Below are 23,362 nucleotides of genomic sequence, written 5' to 3' on the forward strand. Positions count from 1 at the left end.
GAGTTTGATAGTAACAACAAATATTTACAACAAAATAATAGTGTCTGATATTTTTTGAGAATGTGCTAGTTTCAGGTACACTGTTCAAAGAATTTTTTTCATGTGTATTAGCTCATTTCATACAACTATCCTGTGAGGTGGGTATGATTATTACCCCCATTCCGCAGGTAAGGAAGTTGAGGGGTCAAGTCACTTGCCCACGATTATGTAGCCGGAAAGCAGCAGAGCTAGTTTCTAACCCAGGCATTCTGACTCTCACGTCTGAACCCTCAACATTAAGAACTTCATTAATAGTCATTAAAGGATAAACAAAAAATATATCCACTTTGATTAGTAGCAAAACTGAGGCTAAAACCTAAATTGCTTGATTGATAATCCACTCCTCTTTCTATACACGCAGCCGCTCAGGTACCAGCAGAATGCAGCAGAAAGAAAGACAAGTCTGCTGCTGATGAGAACTAAGGGAGGGACCCTGTGACGCAGTGTGGAGTGAAGTGGGAATCATCGTGTTAGATTCAGGCAGAACCTGGTGGCAGGTGGGAAACACTGAATTGGGTGAAGAGGTCTTACGATAAGGAATAGGTTCTCCAGAAACATCAAGTGGACTTACAGTTATAATCACTAACAATTTAGATAATTCTCATGCTTTGGATGATATTTTTCAAACCTGATTTGAAAGTGCCAGTAACCATCAATTTTATAAAACTGCTGGTCAGAATTCGAGGATGAAAGCTCCAGGAGGGTGCCCTCTTCACTGCTGTACGTGGGACAGTGCCAAGCTCACAGTAAGGGCTCAATAAATATTTATTTAATGAATTCATGGAAAATGTACATCAGCAAATCCATAAGTAGGTATGTACTAGATACCTGTTATTAAGTCTGTGTAGTTCAAGACACAATAAGGAACACAAAGACAAATGAGTTAGATTCCTTCCCATGCGAGGCCAGAATGTAGGTGGACCTGGTAACAACTACTCTCAGCAAAAGCCGCTGTTACTGAGGATTTGCTTTGTCTAGGTGCTTTGCTATGTCCCTTTATATAATATTAGGTAATTTTTATAATTGCAACAACCTTAAAATGATGGCACCACTGCTAATCTCCATTTCCAGATGTAGAAACTTGAGGTTTAAAGATGGTAATTTCTTTTTTTTTCTTTTTTCTTTGTCAAAGTCACAAAACCAGGAAGTGGTGGAGCCAGGATTTTAATTCAGCTCAGTCTGACTCTGGAACAAACTATGCCACATGCATTCACCCCATTATTTTGAGGTCACCATCTATGGGTGAGAGGAATGTTGGGACTATAAGAGTTTGCAGTATTAGAGGGTATGGACAGAAGGAGCAATGAAAGTAAAGCTACTTCACCTTTTCAGGTCAGCATACGCTGCTTGCTTGCCTGGGTATGAATGTTCCCATTCCTCACCTGCCACACCCCTATTTGTTGTTTAGGTCCTAGATTCAGGGACACTGCCTCCTGGGTGAACCCTACATGACCAGGTTAGTTATGCCCTCCTATATGCTCCCTTTGGGACCCTTTCTGACTCCTAATCATAATACTTTCAACTCTACATTCTAATCACTTCTGTCTCCCACCCCACTAATCTTCGAGTTCCTCCAGGATGTTTTATCCTAGCACAGTACCTAACATATAGAATGCCATTTAATAAGTATTTACAGAATAAATGAACTTTAGTTGGAAATTGCCACCATATGAATTCAACTAATGTACAACAGAATTCAAAAGGAAGAGAACATTCTTGGGCATTCATTGAAGCTTCAGGGCAAAAGACCGGAAAAGTCGAGGTTACGTGCATGCACACATAACGCCACACAGCACGGACATGGGTGTCACTGTAGATGAGTGGCCCATCCCATGCAATCTGGGAACTATCAACATGCCAAAGGCTTGTGTGCACATACCCACGGGCAGCCAGAGAACTCTTACTCAGGGACCTGCTGTCATTGGTGCTCTGTGCTGCCCCCACCTGATGCTCGCAGGCCTCACAGGTCCATGTCACTGTGATGAAGCAGAGACCAGAGCTGTATACAGCTCATCTTAACAAAATGTGCAGAAGTAAAGTAATCTGAAGAAAATTCAACACCACAAAACTTACTGAACAAAACACATGGTCTTCATATAAAGAATAAAAAAATGTGTTTGGAGAAAACCTTTTTATTCTGCTAAATCATGATGGAGGTAGAAGAATAGTAGCCATGGAAGACCACCTTTTACTCAGAATTACCTGAAGTGGAATTTCATGCCCACCTGACTGGACCCATTGGTTCTAATGCCATGAAATTAATAGCCAAAAAGCCAGTCTTAAAATCCATGAGTGGATGACTGACAAGGTAAAGAGAAAAACTTTAGAGGAATGTTTCCAGATGTTCAAATTATTCATCAGCTTGCTACTAGCCCTGAAGATATTCTAATGGTCACAAAACATGTCATTAAAGAATTCACAGGTGCTGGTGTCAAGTCCCTGGACCTGACAAGGAAGCTCATGAACAAGAAGCACACCCAAAGAGGAAAATGCTACAGGAATGACCCAAAGGACATGTGTAATCTGTACTTGAGAGTATGAAGCAGTTCAAAACAGAAAACTTAGACATCGATGTCAGGTGCTAGACAGCAATGGACAGAAAAGGTGGCCCTTCCATAGCTAAGAAGACTGTTAACTTACTGAAGAGTTCTTCCTTTCCACTGAGGATACAGTTCTTGGCCTTGACCTCAGTGGAAACGCTACCACAAGACAAGCAAAAGACTTCTTGGAACCTCTTTTAGAAGCTAAAATGCAGGTCCTGAAGTTGACAATGCATATTTCAGAGATTCCAAACCAAAAAATAAAAAGAGAAACATAAGGACTTCTCGATCTGCTTCCTGATAGAATTAGGCATGGGACATTTCTCAACTCCTCTAAAGGGGGGATTTTGTCAGGCAATACTAGATACCACTGACTAGGTAAGGCTCAGGGCTTCAGGTCCTCCAGGCAACCCTCTATCCCTTCTTCCCCTGGCCTGCAGGTTGCAACCCATGTGTAAAGTAGTACTGTTCTAAAGATATAAATATTATTTTTTAATTTAAATAAAGTTTAGTTGGGGGGCATGCACTCATTAAGATTCCTGTCTCTGGATTTCTGAACTGACTGTGTGAACCTAGGCAAGTTATTTACTCTTTCTGAATCTCAACTTTCTCATCTATGCCTTGAGATGGTAAAATTTGGACTTTGGGAAGTAGAAACAAGGTAATACATTACAAACTTAGCAGAGCACTCTGTTCTTTGTAAGCACTTGAGGGCATGTCATGGCCACTGCTGCTGTTGCCTCCCTGTCTCCTAGTATTATTCCTGGGGACAGGTGGGAGAACGCATTTCAGGGAGAAGGACACTTATGAGTAAAAGCACAGATGTATGAACAAATTTCATGCCCTTGGGCATAAAGATGATTCCTGGCATTTACCAGAAAGCCTGTGGATACTCGATGCTGAGAGATTCCTCTGAGCCAAAGAATCAAATGCTCAAAAAAATCAGAGAGCTGGTGAAATCACACTCCATTCCTGTTTTTAAAAGCTAAACATCAAAATGATGAGTCTAGTGTGTGTCTGAGTCGAGGGTGGGCGACTTTTCTGCTAAACATACAGGTGAGGCTCCGTAGTGGCTGCCGCTGTGCTCTCAAGAGGTAGGCGAGTCAACCCTTTGTTCCCCTGGGAATGTGGGCGGCTGATTCCTCTTCTTTCTGAGGGAGGCTGGTATGTCACTAGTTGTCTTTGTTATTGGAAGTATGACATCAGTTTTGCCTCTCTTTTAGCCATCTAGTCTTTTCCTAAGGTTGTTGGAGCAGAAACACGAAAAGATGAGATCCGGTCCTTGCGACTGGGATGGGGGTGTGGGTGTGCTGGCATACGTGACCCCTTAATTGGTCTCCTTGCCCGTGACTGAGCCACCTACTTTCAGCCCATACAGCCTTATAAAAGTAGCCAAATAAAGTACGCGTCAGGATAGGCCATCCTTCTCATCTCACACCCACCGTGGGTCTCCAGGCCAATGAAAATTGCTTAGCCTTCCCTTTCTGTCTCTTATTTGGGTTTACCCTCCTTTGGCGTCTGACTTTCCTCAAACTGTCTTCTAAACTTAGAATACCCACATCCTGTTCTAATTATCAAAAGAGCCTAGATTTACATGTGGGATGGACATAGTAACAACTAGGAAATAACATAGGGTTGCTTGGTTTCTTGTATGTTGATTTTCTTCCCAGAGATAATCTATTTGGTTTGAAATTTGGCTTAATTTTGTCACTTTAGAAAGGTGGAAGTGGACAGGCTAGAAATCTCTGTGGGGCTGGGAAGGAGGGTTCAGTAAGTAGAATCTAGGGTTTAAACTTTCTAATTAAGAATATTACAACCCATGGGATAGTTTGTATTTTATCATGTGTACATTCTTATTTCACCAGCTTTCAGGCTTTAAACAATCTTAAAGTTTTGGAAAACATCAAGTATATAAATGCAGAATAAAAAGTTTTCTAAGCCAGACGAAAGAATTACATCATCCTTGCACCCTGCAGGCATGCTGACTATAAAGCTGTATAAATGTGAGTTAAGTGACTTAACAGGTTTGGTCATTGAACTTGGCCATTGGTCACTGGACAACAGATGTCAGACAGGAAAAACCAGCAGGCGAGTGGAGACTGGAGGAGTGGACAATGGCTGCTGACAAAGGGAGGAATGACAGCTGACAAGGAAGGAGGGCCCAGTGGAGACTATAGACTCACCAAGTATGAAGCTGTCTGGGGACCCAAACAAACAAACAAAAACAAATAAAATAGCCCTGGCCAGGGTGGCTTGGTTGGTTGGAGCGTTGTCCCGTACACCAGTGGTTGCGGGTTCCATTCCCAGTCAGGGCACGCACCTAGGTTGTGGGTTTGATTCCTCATCAGGTCGCGTACAGGAGGCAACAGACCGATCGGTATTTCTCTCTCACGTGGATGTTTCTCTCTCTCTCTTTCTCTCTCTCTCCCCCTCTCCCTTCCTCCTCCCCTCCCTTCCTCTCTACAATCAATTTTAAAAATTACTTATATAAAGAAGACTAAAATACCCTACCTCTTCAGGAGTCCTTAAAGGAGTTATCAGATAGGCTAATGCTCACGATTATTAACCGGGAACCAGCTATCATGTGCCTGCCGCACAGCAGGTTCCATTCCAGGAAGTCGAGGAGAACAGAGGCAAGTGTAAAATCCAGAGCCTGGCTCCAGAAGTGTTCACCATCTATGACTCTACCACACTGGCCAAAGCTGAGTATATTAAGCTCTTTTGACCAAAGCAGGAGGGTCTGTAGAACTAGGAGGTTGTTCTCTTCAAAACAGTTAAAATTATTTAGTCACAGGAGAAATTTGTTTACTACTTTTTCAAAGATGCCGTTTCCTGACAATGCTGATAATGGAAGCATTTCAGAATAACGACCTCACAGAGGCCACACAGCTGTCTCTCTGTGCAGCCTTAGATTACATACAGCCACGACCTCACTTACACCAGGAGCAGACCTTAATAGCTGGAAAAAACTATGCTCAGGAATGTGGTTTAGTTTAAACTGTTTTCCCTCTTTATTGTTAACTTCTTTACTAAAAGGAAATGTCCCACTCAGGGTGCATCCTTCCCCCAAGATTCCACAGGGATGGGGCCGTGGCACCTATGACTCATTAGACAGAATGAGAGTTGAGTCCCGAAATAGGTAAATCAGAAACCTGCAAACTCAACTTGTATTTAAGTCACTTGGACACTTGGATTATTTTAGTCCACCAAGACAGTCATGTAGAATAGAGGAGTCTGAAGGTCTTACGTACTTTCAAAAGGCTGATTAGGGCATTGTCCCTGTGGGAAAGGTCTCCTCTATAGCACTTCAAGAAATTCAAAAAGATGGGTGTTGTGTCTGCTGAGAGACAGGAAGGGTGTCATGCAGTGATGGTGACGTGGCCCATGGTACTGGGGAGAAAGGTGGATTGCTGCTCATATAACGTGGGAGGTGTGGGTGAGGGTGAGCATAGTGGCAGCCTTATCAAGGCAACAGGCAGAACCAGGAACAGCCAGTTATTAAAGATGGAAAAAGAAATGTGTAACTTTATCCCACTGTCCACAAAATTTCTTTTAGGGAAAAAAAAAAAAAAAAAGAGTAGGAAGAAATGAAGCGTGGGAAAATGCTACTACAACTGCTTGCCTTCCTGCGCTCTCCATATCTGAGGCAGGACAGGAAAAACTTGGTGAAACACTGAATTTGGAGCCAGGAAATGGAAGTTCAAGTGTAGGCTCTGCAGCAGTTGTCTGACCTCACCATTCACCTTGAGGACACTCCCCCATCCCCGAGCATCCACCTCTTGCTTATGATATAAGGGAATTAGATGAAGCCTCTGTGGGGTTTCTACTTCTGGCATTCTGGGGTTCAATGATAAACCAAAACAAGGATCTTGTTTTGTAATGTTTAATACACAATAAAATGTATTCAGTGAAGTGGCCTATAAATTCTGCTTAACTTTAAATGTGAATTAGATGCAAATACAGAACAAAATATTTGGGTGAAAATCATTATCTTCTGTAGATTAGGAAGTATAATGTGATTCCTTTGCAGTGTGAAGGACAAATCTTGCACAAGCTAAATAAGCATTGAAAAATGTAGGGAGATCTAGGTACTACTATGCTCTGGGTTTTCTTCCCCATTAGTTAACTTCTTTTCTATTTTTGCACCCATGCTTAGAGAGGGGACAAATGTCCCTGAGATTCTACCTGGGACAAAGGCACAAGCACTTAAAGTAACATCAGATCACCTGAGTATAGTCATAAGTAATGACATTGTTATGAGAACTATAATGATATAGACATATACAATCTAGACGACCTGCATGTGTGTGGCTGCTGGTTAACCTGAGATAGCATCTACCTGTCCTGAGAGAAAGGCAAATTTATTCAATTGTTACACATGAACCTGAGCTAGAAAAATAGCTTAGGAGCCAGGGAATTCATACTTATTGGGTGCTACAACTTGTGTTAGCACCTGATGTATTTTCTTTCAATTTAGATTTAAAGTACCCTATCAGAATACAGTCTTTAAACATTATTTGATTTTCTGATTCCTGTTTGTAAAACAGGAAAAGTGAATCCTAAAAGGGTTATGTAAGGTCTTACTGCCAGTAAGTAGTAAAAGGTTCCCTAACTCCAAAGCATGGTGGCCCTAGACTCTAAGAGGTCCCTGTATAACCTAAAACCTTATGTAAATTGTACTATATATGTACACACCTGTACTGTCTGAGAAAAGAGTCCAAAACTTTCCTGAAGCTCTCAATGGAATCTGTGTTCCCAAATGCCTAAGAACCTTCTGATTAGTGGGTCTCCTTATGATGTCTTCTAGCTCAAGGCATCTGTAACAATCTGAAATAAATGAAGGTTTAGTACACGAAGGGAGCTCAAGGGCAGAACTGACACTTGCATCAGAAATGATGCGGTGTCCTGGAAAGAGACCTGGCAATGAATTGAGGATTCTGGGTCCTGCTATACTCAGCCTCATCATTCAAAGAGAGATGCTAATTCCCGCCTGCCTTCCCTAAAGCAGTTATAAGAATCAAATGTGATAATACAGATGAAAGCACTCTGGAAAAACATAACATATCCTGCAAAAGTATGGTATTAACTGTGAGATATTAAAGTATCAAGTCATTTCACTCATCAACTGAGAAAGAAGGGAAATTGCAAGTTCCATTAGCAAAATTTAGAAGCCTTGCTCTTCCATCTTTCAGCAAGGTCCTGCAGCTGACACTCTGGTGCAAATTTTCTTGACTTTAATGAGAATTAGTTGCAAATACAGCTTGCAGATTTAGATGGAGATCGTCACCAGCCTGGGAGCTGATAAATAGAATTTATGGCACCTTCCCTAGGCAAGAGTGTTCCTCTCTTATCTCCTGTTTTCTGTTAGTGATTCTCAAAGAATGGTCCAGTTCCAGAAGCATGAAACTTGTTAGAAATAAATTCCCAAGCCCCACCCCACTGAAACAGAAATTCTGGGGATGGGCCCATAGTCTGCATTTAACAGACCTCCTGCACTAACACTTTGGCCATGGGTACTCAAAAGAGAATGGTGGGGCTCCAGTAACCTGGAAGAGTATCTGGGATGGGTCCCTGCAAGGCTGGTGTCAGCAAAGGTTGGGCTGATGGACACTAGTGTTAGCAAACATGGAAGGTGTGGCCCAAAGCATGCTTAAATAGCCCTCATATATGTGGCTCCACATTAGGTCTTATGAGCAAGAAGAATATGGCTCTATTTTAAGGAATGCAACTCTCTTACAATTTAGAAAGTACAGACAGCTTTGGCATCCTTGGCAGCCAGACAGTAACAGCAATCCAAAATTAAGCCATACATATGCAAAAGTCAGCTCGGTAGTAAGCATTCTTCTGAGTCTTGAAATGACAGAACATGACAATAAATATGAAAATAACTCATGTTTATTGAGCATTTATGATATGCTTAGCACTGTTTTAAGTGATCTTTATGTGTTAATGGTAGTACGTATTTTAGCTACTTTTCAGAGTCCAGCAAAGAGCCCACGCCCTGAAAAACATAACTGCCCAGAGGAGCTCATACACCAGTCAGGAAAATTAAAAGAAATGAGCCCATTACTGCTCCAAGGAGAAGGGGTATAAAGGGCAAGTTCAGGGAGTTTGCAGAGGCCTGGGGGAGGCACCTCCTTTGGGTCTTATGCAAATAGAGGCTTCTCAAGGGGAGGAAACGCCTAAATTTAGACTTCTGAAGGGTGAGAGGATGGTCATTTTAGAGTGGGGAGGTCTGAGACCTAGGGTGCTTGGACAGCCGTACTCCAGGTCACACACATATCACTAAGTGGTAGCGCTGGGATATGAATTCAGGTCGGTCCAATTCCAAAACCATTGCTTTTAACCATTAAGGTGAGGCCAGAAAATAGGTTCTGTCAAGTCAGTCAATTCTGGTAAATTGGTAGTGGCTTCCAGGAATGCTGATGGTGAGGACTCTGAGGACTTGACTGGGCTCAACTGGAAGGAATGCCACGGTCAATTAGTGGGGTCTGCCTTGGGCACCAAAGAAGGGAGTATATGTGTCACGCATTTGCTGACCCTGCACTACATGGCACAAAGAGGGAGAGACCTGCAGGGCTGTTTCTTATTCATGTTAGATTCTCTCTGACTTCAAGGAAAGGATAGCTCAACAGAATCAGCAGGGGCTTATTATATGCTACGAGGTGGTAGTAAGTGACAGCTCAGGATGTTGTGAACTGATGGGGCATTCGGTAAGAAAGGAATCAAGTTTTCTTTAAAAACTGAAGACACTGATTAAGTGTAACAATGAAATACAAACAACAGTAAAGCACAATCAATCTTCGAAATCCACTAAACTTCAACTCAGTTTTCATTTTTACCTGTTACGTCCATCAACGTAGACGGTGTGAAAGGACAGAAAACGGCACTGTTTGCAAGTAACGGGATCCGTATGTGTCATTACAGCTCCATCATGCCCAGGGGACACTTAAATTTAGAAATGCCACCCAAAAAGTATGCACTCAACATAGCTAATGGATCATCTGTAGAGCAGTTTGGAGATTGGCGTAAGTCAAAGGGAGTGAGGAGGTGGCGCTTCAAGGCAAAGGTGATAAGTTAGAGCCAAATTTGATTTACACGTCGTGGTTCACGGTGTCTGTAAGATGGGTGCATGAGCTCTTTGAAAGCTTATCAGATATTGTTTCCACAGCATGTTAAGCCAATGTGTGAAATGGAATAATAATAAAATAACCACCACCACCACCAAATTGGCCCTAATAATCAAAAGAACACCACTGGGTATGGTCAAATCAGCCAACAGTTGGAAATTATTTCCAAATGAATTTCCTTTGCAAACAGTATTTTCCACTTCTCCCTGTCTCACCTTCACTTTTAACTGTTATAAGCATTAACATTTTTCTAAAACATGACTCAGGTATTTGACATACAGATCAAAAGAAGAAGATGACCTACCCCGAAGTCCCAAGGTCAAAGCTGCCTGCCATCTCCACATCCCTCCCCGGGAAGGCTGTTTTTATGAACCACCATCTCTCATTAGCCATGACTTGGCAGGCACTGTGTCCCCATTTTCAGAGGCTGTCTTTGGGGTTGAGGGCAGCCTCGAGCGTCAGCATCTCAACAAGCAGCCCCCAGCCCTGCTGGTTCGGCTCCTCTAAAGCCCCACCCACAGCCCTGAGGACCTCGCTTCCCTGTCATCCTCCCCCAAGGCATTTACGTGAGAACGCTGGGGAAGCTTATGGTCCTTAAGATTTGCCTTACCTTATTTTGGAAAACAGGATTTGAAGTAAGTAATCAAAGCATTTCTCTGGTCAAGTCATGCTGACCAGTAGAGATTTGTCTCTGATTCACTTTACATTTTAAACGTTATCTGAAACCTCAACAAGGGGGGAAAGCTTAACAGTAGCCGGTGGAAAAGAGGCTCCAGAGGCACAGGCTGACGAGGACCTTACCTTTTCTGATCCCCATCGGATGAGATAATCACATGGAGAACTACAAGAAATGGGGCCATGTACAGGGACCCTGTGTATATTAGTATCGTCAATATACAAACACCAACATGAAGAGAGTGTTCTGGAGCTCAAGGTTCGAGGACTCCAGTTTAGATTAAATGTTAAATGGAAAGAGGAAGAACACCTTTTAAAGATTTGCATTTAATACATTCAGGACCCAGAAGCTTCTCCTTTGCAGGGCTCTGATCCATTCATGCAACAAAGAAATACCAAGCCAGTTCAGAAAAACTGCCTACTGCTTGTGTAATTTATTTCCATCCTTTGTCCCTGGTCTGCTTCTGGGTAAGCGTTCTCAATACATCTCTATTCTTCCAGCACTATATTGCTAAAGCTTAGCTGTGTGCTGTCATTCGTCCCATTCTTCTCTCTTTATTTCAAGTGCATGGGTTATTCTTTCCTTCATTCCACAGAAAGAGACACAGCCCAGTATTTTGGGCGAAGTCCATGGCTGCTGGTAGTGTGGAGACCTGGTTTCTACTCCTACCATGTTGCCCAACGTCAGACAAGTATCTTCCCCTCTCTCAGCAGCCCAGTTACCCAGCATCAGTGCAGGATGGCTGACCTATGGGGAGCTTTTCCAGCCCTAACATTCTGGGACTTGGGAACTGGAGTTCTGGGTTTCTGAATTCAGTGTAACTAGCATTTGCTGGCTGCCTTCCTCTTTGGCATCACGCACTCCAGTGGGCACTGCAGGGGATGTGCCTGTACCAGAGCCCTGTGCCCTCTGCCGCAGCCCTCACTCACAGGCAAGGGGAAAGTGGGATGGGGAAACAAGTTTGCAGAGACCTCCGGTGCACAGCAGAACATACTGTGTGCTGGGAGCAAAGTACAAATGGTTACAGGGTCCAAAAGAGGCAGAAATTGTATCTATTTATGAAAAGTCAGAATAACAATTTACGGCATTTCAGATGAGCCTTGGCAGAAAGAGAATTCAAAGAGACGCGGGTGGTTTCTATAGCAACATTTACTGAGCATGGGTTTGGTTGCCAGCCATTGTTCTGAGCACTTTATACATAATAGCTCATTTACTCCTTTCAGTCTTTTGAGATTAAGACTATGATTTCTCCCAATTCTGCATATGAAGAAGCTGAGGCATACACAGTTTATATAACAGGTTTAGGCTCATACCACAAGCGAGGGGCAAGTGCCAGGATTCAAACCCAGGTGATCCAGTGCCCCCGTCCAGTATCAATCTGGAGGTTCTGCTGACTCTTACATCTGGAAAGTCACTGAACCTGGAGACTGGAGAAGATCTTACTGCAAGCATGAGTTTTATGGTCCTGGACAAGTCCTTTCATGTCTCTGATCTAGCTTTTTATTGGAAATAGCAGTAATAAGTACTTGCCTCATTGGGTTGTTATGAAGATTCAACAAAATGGCAGGTATAAAAATATTTTTAAATAATACAAAGTTCTATGTAATTTTAAATAACAGAGGAAAGCAGAAGGAACAGCAAATGAGTGTTGGGAGGCGGTAAAGTACAAAGCACAGAAGATACATTTTTAGGGCAGACCGACTGTCCACTTCGCTTCATGAGTAAGTGCTACCCAAGGGGTTGAATTAAGGTCTCCTTCCAGCAGTTGCACCTTGGGGGTGGTTCCCACCCAAGGCCTTGCTTCATCTCATCTCTACTGGCTATACTAGACCTTGACCCTGCTCTTCAGTATGGAGAGTGTATCTAGCTTATTTTCCTCATGTTTTGCACTGCTAAAGCTCCCCCTAAAATGCCAATGCAGTTCTCATCGGCATTTGAGATCAAGGGCAACATTTGAAGGACAGAACTAGACCCTTACCCCTCAATACTAATATAGACACTGGCACATTAGTTTCAGCAGAATTAGCTCATGTAAGAGTGGTGCTGCGGGACAGTTAGAATGGAGGGGGAACTTCTCGGCGTGAAGAAACAGACTCATCTCAGTAGTGCCTGTGCAACAAGATGTGTTACAGTTGTCCTCTCAAAACCGGGCAAAGCAACATCTTTAGGTGATGCCCAAGTTACCAGAGGGACTGGTGGGCACACTGAAGGGGTACACTGGTTAAATCCAAGAAAAAGGCAGTAGCTCAAGGGATACTCAATAGGAGATACAGTGGACTGGGGTCAGAAAACCCAGGTTACAGCCCTAGTCTGGCTGATTTTTGAAGGATCGACCCTGGAAATGTTATTTCCCCTCTCTGAGTTTCAGTTTTCTGTAAAATGGAATAATTGATAAAGATGCTCTCTAAAGCACCTTCGATTCTGAAAGCCTAAAAACTTAACTGTGGTTAACTTTCTGCAAGTTACTTTTAAGCAGAAACTTTCTTAGGCTCCCAACTAGAAGCAAGTAAAACTGTCAGCTCATGTTGTTCTTATGTTTCTTAGTAGCTAGATGATGTGCTTACAAAACACAACCACAACTACTCAACAACACAGTAATAGCAATTGTAGCAACAGACACAATGGTAGCCAGGAATGTGCTAAGAACACATTTTAAGTGCATTTAATTCTCAGAGCGGCCCCATCGGGTGGGTACTATTTTGGCTTCTCTAATACAGTTGAGGAAGCAAAGGTTTTAGAGTGACTAATGAACTTGCCCAAGGGACAGAGTGGGGAATTAACCATCCACCTCAAACCCTTTGCTCTAGACCACTCAGATGTCCAGCCAAGAGTAAACACAGGCACATAAAACTAAGTATCCCAAGTGAGCCTTGAAGCCTCCTTCCCTTGAAAAATGAGCTCTAAAGATTTTTTTCATAGGAATCAGGGCCTTTTTTTTCCTCTGGGAAAAAGGAAATCACTAACACAAAACTAAGACGAGCAATCTCTTCCCTAAGATGATGATACAAAAGTGGGCAGACCTCCATTGGAGGAGAGAGGACCATGGGGACAACAGTGGCATGAGCAAAGTCAGTTGCCCCACCTCCTTAGCTATCTGAGAGAAACTCCACACAGGAGCTCCTGAGCCCTGCCTGGCATTGCTCAACGACCCTTACCATAAAAGGGTTCAAGGAAAAGGACACCAGAGCAGCGTCACAGTCTGTAGATCAGACAGCAGGCAGAAACCAGCTGTGTGCACCAGCCTTACTCAGAAAGCATCTGTTCCCAAAACACTATTAAGTGTCGGATACACAGAAAGATCCCTAAGACAGCTCCCGTCCTTAAGGGAAGGGCTCACTGTATCAGATGGGATATAAATCCAGGCCTGGCCAGCATTAATGAAAGATGCTAAGTGCCATAATGAAAGTCTAAACAACTTGCTTTGGGTGTAGAGTGGAGGCAGGATCAGATTTAATTAACTCCAACACCAGGCAGAGAGTGCTAAGTGCGCTAATGGAAGTAAAAGCTAAGAGCTTTGGGAGCCCAGAGAGGGTTGGATTGATTCCGACTAAGGCTCTCACAGACGCGGTGGCATCTGAGTGGGATCCTGAAGGACTGGAATGAGTGGAAAAGGGCTGTCACGAAATTCTCCTCATCACAGGAGAGTCAGTGTAAGGAGTAAGCCAGTCTGTCCATGTTTGCTTTTCTGAGGGTATGGTGGCTACAAGCATTAAGTTGAAGTTCAGACTGACCTGGTTTTGACTCCGAGGGCTGCCATGTCTGCGTGACCTTGAACCTTGATATCTTCATTGGTAAATGGAGACCCCTAGTACCTTCTTCATGGGATTGCTATGGGAAATAAAGAAATTAATGCATATGTTCAGCGATACAAGTGTTTAGTAGATGCTCAGTAAATGGTAACTTATACTATCTGTACTATAACTACTGCAGTGAACATAACCGAGCTCCTCTGGGTAACATCTGAGGCCACTACTCTCTGTTGGATATCAGACGACTTGAAAAATTAAGTGCAGCTACACATTCATTTGCATTTGCCTTCAGAGCATCTGCATTTCCCTCTCCCTGGATCCTTGCATATCTGCCTACTCTTGAATCACAGGTTTGCTTTTCTGGTTTTGTGTTGTTTTTGTATTCTTGTCCATACAAAAGACCAAATTATTATTTTGGTTTTTCACTTTCTTATTTGTGCAGTAAGGGTCTACATTGGAGGGTGCACCCCTTGAGGTATTGTCAGATCCAGTAGCAAATGCACAAGAGCCATTAGTTCCTCAGGTAGCATCCTGTCTGCTCCACAGGCCAGCTTTGCTCGGTCTCGTATTTACCACTCTGCTGCTGAGAATTATTAGAGAATGATGGAACTTTAGGGAACTGCAGTCAGATCTTTTGTTTTACCAATGAGGACCGTGAGACCCAGAGGCAGGAAGAAACTTGTCAAGCTCCAGCAGAGAGGCAGGCAGTGTTGGGCCTCTGCACTGGACCCCAAAGATGGTTGACTCAGGCCAGTGTGCCCTGGATGGTTTCTCAGGTTCTTTCTGCCTTTGCTCTGGAGACTTGGGTTCTTTTGAGAGCAGAGGTGCACGTCCTTCCCTCTCTTTATCCCCTCCTCCGCCCTCCATGCTTTGAGTATAGCTGGAAGCATCAGTCCTTCTAGAGGTCTGCATTGTACTTGCAGTTCCTGATCCCACAAGGCGTCCTCAGGACACATTCACAGCACTGTGTACTGATGTGGGGCCTTCAGAGCTTGGAGTCCAGTTGACAGCTAGTGAGGTGAGAAGTTTGAAAACATTTTAAACTGCCTCGGCTTTAAGAAGTAAGGAGAGGCAGGTGGGAAACGTCTGTGATGACTGACATTGTAGAAAGCGGGTAAAAATGAGGAGACTAAGTCTTCTTCTTTCCTGTTCCCCTATAAATGCCATTAATCTCACAGGACAGCTTTAGCTGACCTATGGTGGTGACGGGGTTGAGGAAGATTCGGAAGCTGCACCTGGGCTCCATAGGAAAGACTACTAAGATCTGGATGAAGGTGACATTTTGCAGGGGCAATGGGAGGGCAAAGTGTATACACTGTATCTGGCATTTCTGCCTTGTGCTTGTTCTTTAAGACCCCTATCTTGGAAGGCTGCCCTGATCTCCCTCCTAAGGTACAGGACAGGCTGTTCTTCTACTGTAGGACTTATTTCATTTTCTCTTGTACAGTTTTTATTAGCGGTTTTTGAGCCTGTCTCCCTCACTGCATTAGAACGTTCCTCTTACAGTCAGGGGCCTTTGTTCTTATTGCCCCATATTGTATCACATATGATGTGTTGGGTCAACATGTTCATTATTCAGTGGGTGCCATGGTGTAAGATACATTGTAAGATAATTTAGCATAGTGGTAAGAATTCACATTGTGGATCAGGTAGACATAGGTTTGAATCTTGTCCTGCCATTACCAGATTTCCACCTACCTGGGCCTCGGTCCTTCTTTTATAAAATAATAACAACAACAATACTAGTGTGTATCCTCGAGGGCTGTTACAGAGATTTATGTAAAATGTGTAGTCTAGATCCTAGCATCAATGTAGTCAATATATGCAAGAAGCTATTAGTAATATTAGAAAGCATCACCATCATCATCATCATCACCATCATCACCATCATTATTACCACCATCATCATCGTCACCATCAACACCATCATTATCATCACCATCATTATCATCATCACCATCATCATCACTATCGCCAACATCACCATCATCATTATCATCACCATCATCATCACTATCATCACCATTATCATCATCATCACCATCATCATATCACCATCATCATCATCATTATCATCATCACTATCATCACATCATCACCATCATCATCACTATCATCACCATCATCATCACCATCATCATCGTCATCATTATCATCACCATCATCATTTCATCACCATCATCACAGTAGTCATTATCATCATCATCACTATCATCACCATCACCATCATCACCATCCTCCTCCTCATCATCATCATCATCATTTGTTGCCACTGTTATTATGCTAGTAACCAGGATCCCCAAATCCTCAATCAGTCCCTCTTTTTTCTTACATATGAGAGGGAAATATGCAAAGGAATAAATTGAAAGGGGAAAAAAAGGCCTAGTGTTTATTACTATGTGACTGTTGCACCAAACCACACTGTGGGCTCCTATGAGCTGGAGGACCCATGAAAGCTTTTTTCCCTGAGGCTCTCACCTAATCTTGGCTCTCTGGATCTCAGCACCATGGCAACCAGAAAAGACCAACCCACAGCAGTGGGGGGGGGGGGGAGAGAGTTTTGCCCAAAATCTCGAATAAGGCAGATTTCCACCTCAGATCTTCAGAGTAGAAGCTCCTCCTTCTTATGCTCAAAGCAGCCACAGGCCTGCACAGTACCCCAAAAACAATCTAGCAGAGATTCTACAGCTCTAGCACCACGGCCTATAAGTGACCTCACCACCTCCTTACCTGTCTTGGAGGAGCCACTGGGGTAGGGGTCATCCGAAACCAACAAATGACCCACAGAGGCAGGTTGGGTAGCAGTGTGGTCATGGTAATGGTTGTTCTGTGTGTGGGCACAGTGTGGGGGGGCAGTAATGTAATGTTCTGAGTGTGTGTGGAATCTATGGAGGAAGCTAGAACTTGAAATATAGAAATATACAGTTAGTAATAACAGAATTTGGATCTGGAAATGACCATGATTATATAGTCCATGCCTTCCTCTTACATATGAGGAAACAAAAGTCTCCGTGTAAGGAGAGAAGTGGTCCATTCACTTATTTATTCATTTACTTGGCACTGATTGGACTTTTCAATGCCAAGGACTGTGCTGTGCGCCAGGTAGGCACGCTAAGATAAAGAGAGAGAGGCTCAGCCCTCACAAACTTACAGCCTAACAGAGGGACAAATAATCAACAAGCCAGCAACCAGAGGCAATGAAATCTCTCTTAATCAACTTCTACTCAGTCACTCTTTGCATTGACCTGCATTCTCCATTCTCTCTGTAGATACCGAATTGACACCCTGGTGAGCTGAAAGCTCCTGGTCAGTAGTCTCTTCTCCAATCAGCTCACATATTTCTGCTCATATCAGCTTGGTTGGAGGCATACTAGGAGTCAATTCTGTTTGTTTCCAAACCTATTTATATGTCTGTGTTTATTATATTTGGGCAATGCAACTGAAAATGACGTAAACTAGTAAAATATGAGTGCAAAAAAGTTGTATTTCTTTGGAAACTGAGTTAAATACTTTTGAAAAGCTCACAGCTGCAGCACTATTATAATATTAGGCGTAGGCGAGGCAACACTAAAAGACTGGGGGAAACACACACAGAAATCTGTACTTACATTTACTTTATAAATGTCTTTAAGTTCCCACGACATCAAAAGATGGATAGATACATGTGCACTTAGGTGTTTTAAGCTAAAAGAAAATTCCTGTTATGAGTCACTTTTTGGTGATTCTCCATTTTAACCATCGTTTTCAAATAACCTAATTGCAGTCCCTGTTGCATCAGAGAAGACAAGAGGGCTTCTTCTGTAATTGCTTGAGTAAAGTGCTGTGAAGAAAACAAACTGAATGCTAAGACAGAGAGGAGTGGATGACCTAATTAGGGTGGTCCTTGAAGGTTGGGAAGAAGCCAACCAAGCAAAAGGGGGAGAGGAGTTCCAGGGGGAGGGACAGGACTGGGGGAGGCCTTGGAATGTTGGAGGAGCTGGAGCAGTGGAAGCGGGAAAGGGATGATGCATGAAGTGGTTCAGGTGAGCAGGGCTCAGACTATGCAGACCCTTACAGGTCATGCAAAGGAGTGTAGACTTTGTTCAAAGCATGGTGAGAAAGCTCTGGGGCTCAGGGGGATGGTATTATGACAGGATCCAATTTCCATTTTCAAAAGAACATGTGAAGGATTGATGAGTGTGGGAAAAGGGAAAGTGTGCAAGGTAGAGGCAGGGGTAAGGGAAAGTGAGAAAGGGCAATGAGTATGCATTATGAGTAGTGATGGAACCCTAGGCCAGGGTGGTAGTGAGGGTGGAAAGTGGGAGTAGTAGATACATTTGTGATATCTTCAGAAGGACTTATATCTATGTTTTCTTTAGTCTATCAGTCGGCATGACCAAACTCAACAACTAATTTTTGGAAGGCATTTGTGATCTGAAGTAAACCCTACCAGAAGTCAAGCAACTTGGTTTCCTTCTTCTAGTTCAATATTTATTAGCCTTACTACTCAGAGAAAGCCTCTTCATCCTTGGAAGCTTGCCTGGATAAGGGAGTAATAATATCCTGTCCAGTCTACCCCTAATTTGGGTTGTGCAATTTGAATAAAATGATGGCTTACATGTATATTACACATTGTAATGAAGTTAGGATTTAGGTAATCTCATAGCAGGTAAAGCAGGTATTATTGCCCTTACTTCACAGGTGAGCAAACCAAAATTTATTCAACAGTTATTGAGCACCTACTATAAGATCAAGGTTAGGCTGTAAGACTTTAAGAGCAAGTTAGACCCAGCCCTGCCCTAAAGAAACTCAGTCTAATGGAGAAGACAGACACGACAATGATTTATAGAGTATCAAGATAAGCATAAGAGAGAAAGTACATTAGAAACTCAGAGGAGGAAGTAATTAATTTTTTGTGGAAGGGTTGGAAGGCTGCCCACTAAAGTCAACATCTGATTGGGGTCTTGAAGGATGTGTAGAAGTTTTCCAGGGCTGGAGGAACATTTCTGAGGAATATGTCACAAGCATGGAAACCTGGAAGGGAAAAGATTGCTGCACACAGCAGTGTGGTTGGGATCTTTGGCGTGTAGCACACTGTTAGGAAATGAGACTGGAGGGGTGAATCCGGACTAGGGAGGTTTCCCCATGTAGTGCTCTGTGGGTGCATTACACCAAAAGCAAGAAAACTATTGCATTATCTCCATGTTCATCTTTCCTCCAGTGCGCTCACCAGTTTCACATTACATTTGTGCCTGTGTCTTCTACTCCCTCCTTCCTCACTGTTGCCCCCAGAATTAGTTTAAATCTCAGCCTTCCGCCCAACCTGCACCCCCACCTGCTCCTGGAACTCTTAATTTCAGTAAGGATGTACAAAGAGAACACCCCAGGAGAGTGAGAAATGCTTTTGTTCTCAGAATTTCATTTGGAATTCATGGAGCCTGTACCATTTCTTAGAAGGAGCTATTTCATCCCATGTTTTGAGAAATCTTGAAAAGGGGATCAAATTGTTGTACAAAGAGAACTAAATATAATTTTGGTACAAGGAAGCTAAATACCAGGGGGTGGCGGGGAGTGTTTCTGCAGAGAAGGCAGCTGGGCTTTTGCTAAAGGCTCTCAGTTGGTGGAAACCGGTCCCCGAGCTGAACAACATGCTCCCATGCCTTAACTGTCCCATTTGTAAAATGGTAAGAAAATGTGTACTTTAGAGGCAGAAGAGTGTTAGAGCTAATTTAGTCTCACTTCTTTTACAAAGGAAGAAACAAACTCCAAAGAGGGGAAATAACTTGCCTAAGGTCCTATAAAGAACCAGCAGCTTCTCTGGTCATTCATTCATTCATTCATTCCCTTCAGCAAATATGTTTGGTGCCTCCAGTGTGCCAGGCACTGTGCTAGTTTCTAGGACTATATTGGAAGATAAAATAGTCATGATCCTTGCCTTATTCGGAGAAATTAAATTACACAAATAAATAAAAATATTAAACAGAATAATTAAAGACAGAGATAAGCTATGATGAAAATAGACAAGGTACTGCAAAAGATATTAAAAGGGCAGGATATATACTTCATAGAAAGCCTCTCTGAAGAGAGAATACTAAAGCTGAGACCTGGGAAATGAGGTTTAACCATTTAAAGAGGGTTGGAAAAGCTTCCTAGGGGAGACCAGCATGTGCAAAAGCCCCAAGGCAAGAAAGTTTCAACTGTCCTGACAGGTAAAAAAAAAAATAAAGACCAGTGTGAAGCCAAAGCCGAAGGGGGCGTGGCCTATGGGCAGGGGTGGAGCTTGCAGCCTCCCGCTGTAAAGTGCCTTTACTGGTAGCCTTGTGACTGCTTTTCACATCCCTGTTGAAAAGGCAAGGCAAATGCACGTTCATAGCAAGACTATTGGTTGTGCATCAGTTTTAAGTGCAATATTCTCAGCACGTTTCACCGAGACTATGGATTAGAAGAGCAAGAAAAAAAATCAGCTTTCTTCTGTATCCACCTCTGCATTTAGTTTGTGCTCAGCTCAGGAAATGAATGCAGGTATCAGAGGAGGCAGGACTTGGTTTCCGGTGGTGTCAGAAGATCCGGAGAGTCTTGATTCCCATACCCGCATTTCACCCTTCATTTGTGTCCTCTCACCTCCTCAGTTGGCACACCTAGCTGGAAAATTAATTTTACTGATTTAGGACACCCTCAGGCTGTCGTCTGTAAATCTTGGTAAAACTTTGCCTTGATTGACAAGTGCCAATCAAGTTGACAGGTCTACTGTGCACTGTAGGCTTGCTGCATTGCTTAGGAAAATCCATTGATATGTATGATTTTCATAGGGAAAGGATGGCAAATAAGAAACAATTTTTTTTCTCTCTCTCTCATTCGCCCACTGAACAGAATTAAGATAGCCAAAGGGTTTCATTTCATGAACTATTTACCTGGTACTTCTTGCAATGACGGTTCATTCATGAACCAGCAGAAGTAGCTTTATGATGGCGGAGAGGGGCTGTGGGGTGGTGCCTGGGCCAGAGACAGAGGAAGCTATGGGCTGATCTCTCCCACAACTCTCTTCCCTTTGGCTAGTGTCCCTGATTTTATTCATTCTGCTCTGCTGGCTAGTGTGCTAGTTCCCAAAGGCTGCCCCGAGGCAGAGCTAAGCAGATGTAGTCCACCTAAGCTTTTCAGTGAACCATACCTCCTTTCCCTAAATGAGGCTGAGTGAGCACTCACCCCAGCACCAGACTGCAGCTTTACCCTCTGCCCTGGAACCCACCCAACAATGAGCCCTGACCTCAGTCTCAAGTCCAAGTTCCAAAATTGTCCAGGCAGAGCCCCTCACCCCAACCGTAGACCAAGTCCCTGACCCAGCACTCCTGACTAACCCCCCATGTAGCTGAGCCTTCGCCTTAAAGGGTGCAGCCACAATGTTGTGAGTCCCCTAATACATGTTTATTTTTAAATAAACCTCTGAAAACACCTGCCCTCTCAGGGTGGAGTCCCCTTTGCCACCACAACAGAGTAGCCTTTAGCTGCGAGGCAGTGTTACTGCCTCCTCTGGTACGAAGCTGGCTGTTGCACAGGAGAGGAAGCCTGGAATTCAGCAGCACACACCTATTGCCTGCCCTATTGCTGTCTGTGTGTCAGACGACAGTTGGAGTCTGTCTGTGAACTTCAAGGTCCCACAGGCTCTTGTAAAGAAGCCAGCAAGCAGTGGCCTTCGGGCAAATTGGGACTTTATCAACTGACTTCAACTCTCTCAGTGCTCCTTTCCTCTGCCCTCGCCACAGTGTGAATCAATAACCAGGGTCACCCAAGAAGAACCCCAGGAGGTGAGAAAGAAAGACAGGGGTTCACACTTGTCTCCAGCATTTCCCAGCTGCTGGATCATTGGTTCCTTGTCATCCATGGGCTCGAGGGTGATCGTTCCTGCCCTGCCTACCTTACTGGGTATTTGCGAGAGAACATGGATGGGAGAGATGTGAAAATATACAATGCACTATGACTTATTATTACCTCTCCCAAAATGTCAGCACTTGATCCTCCTGCCATCCAGTCGCAGAACAGCACAGAGTGAGAGTTGCAGACTACAGCCCCCAGGCCAAATCCAACCCAATGCCTGTTTCTGTAAACAAGGTTTTATGCTATAATTCAAGTTTCACACTCATTTGTTTACATGTTTTCTTTGGCTGCTTTTCTGCTACAAAAGTAACATTGACTAGTTGCAACAGAGACCATATGGCCCACAAAGCCCAAGATATTTACTATTTGGCCTTTTGCAGAGAAAGTTTGCAGACACCTGGCACAGAGACACTTTCAGACACCTGGCAATGGCTCTGCAGTTAGAATGCCTGTGTTTCGATTCTGAATCTTCTACTTAATGGCTATGTGACCTTGGTCAAGTTAAGTAGCCTCAGTCTTCTCTCTATAAAATGGGGACAATATCTGTATCCCAATCCATGCTATTAAACTAGTAGTGAACAGTAATTCATGCAAAGCACTTAGCGTGGGACCTGGCACGGTGAGTGCTCAGTAGTGGCTGGCATTATTATCCAGGGAACGAATGCTCCAGATCTGTGCCACATCCCCTCCTCCAGCCACAGTGCCATTTCTGGAGTTTCTCCAAGGCCCCCTCGTCTCCCTCACCTCACTACCTTTGAGTAAACCTGTACTTCTACCTGGATATTGACACAAGGGGCTTAGCACCGTGTCTGGCCTGTCATCACAGTTATGATCACTTATTCTATAGTTTACCCCCTATTACTCTCTCAGAATACCCCTTTCTTTCCCTGGATGTAAAATTTACTGATCTTGTATCAGCTCTGGGAAGGCAGAAAACACTGCTGTCCCATGTCATCACTGTATCCCAATTTTCTGGCAAAGTTAGTTGCTGGTGCCCAATTAATATTTGTTGAATTTAACAAATTACTGACAAGGTTTTATCTAGTAAATGGCAGTAAAGCCCTGGACATGTCTCAGAATTCTAAACAACCATGACATTGTTTAGAGGAGATGGGGACAATTTACGTCTATTATGGTCATTCATTGCATGCCACCATTCTATCTTGGATGCAAGAGAGTATCACAGGATGGAGGGGCACTTTTAGTGTCCTCTGAGTGACAGAAATAAAGCACATTTGATGTCACAAGAATGTCATTCTCACCAATAAGGATAAAAGTATTCAGGAAGGGAGATAAGGGTCTAAAAGTCCTCCTAACCAGCCCCGAACTTTCTATCTTCCTCCCCCAAATGAAGCCGTCCTGTCACCTCATTAACCA

General features: G+C 43.4%; 1 protein-coding gene and 1 pseudogene across 7 annotated transcripts in view; both read left to right on the forward strand.

Annotated features, from left to right (window-relative positions):
* GRIA1 (glutamate ionotropic receptor AMPA type subunit 1) overlaps nucleotides 1-23,362 on the forward strand; it is a 266,749-nt gene that overhangs the window by 107,883 nt on the left and 135,504 nt on the right. The window lies entirely within an intron of this gene.
* LOC308555620 (N6-Methyl-AMP deaminase pseudogene) lies at nucleotides 1,840-2,953 on the forward strand (annotated as a pseudogene). Its single transcript has 2 exons — nucleotides 1,840-2,040; nucleotides 2,211-2,953. The product of its transcript is annotated as a N6-Methyl-AMP deaminase pseudogene (transcript).

Source organism: Miniopterus schreibersii (assembly GCF_964146895.1).
Source record: "Miniopterus schreibersii genome assembly, chromosome: 4".
NCBI classification, from domain to species: Eukaryota; Metazoa; Chordata; class Mammalia; order Chiroptera; family Miniopteridae; genus Miniopterus; species Miniopterus schreibersii.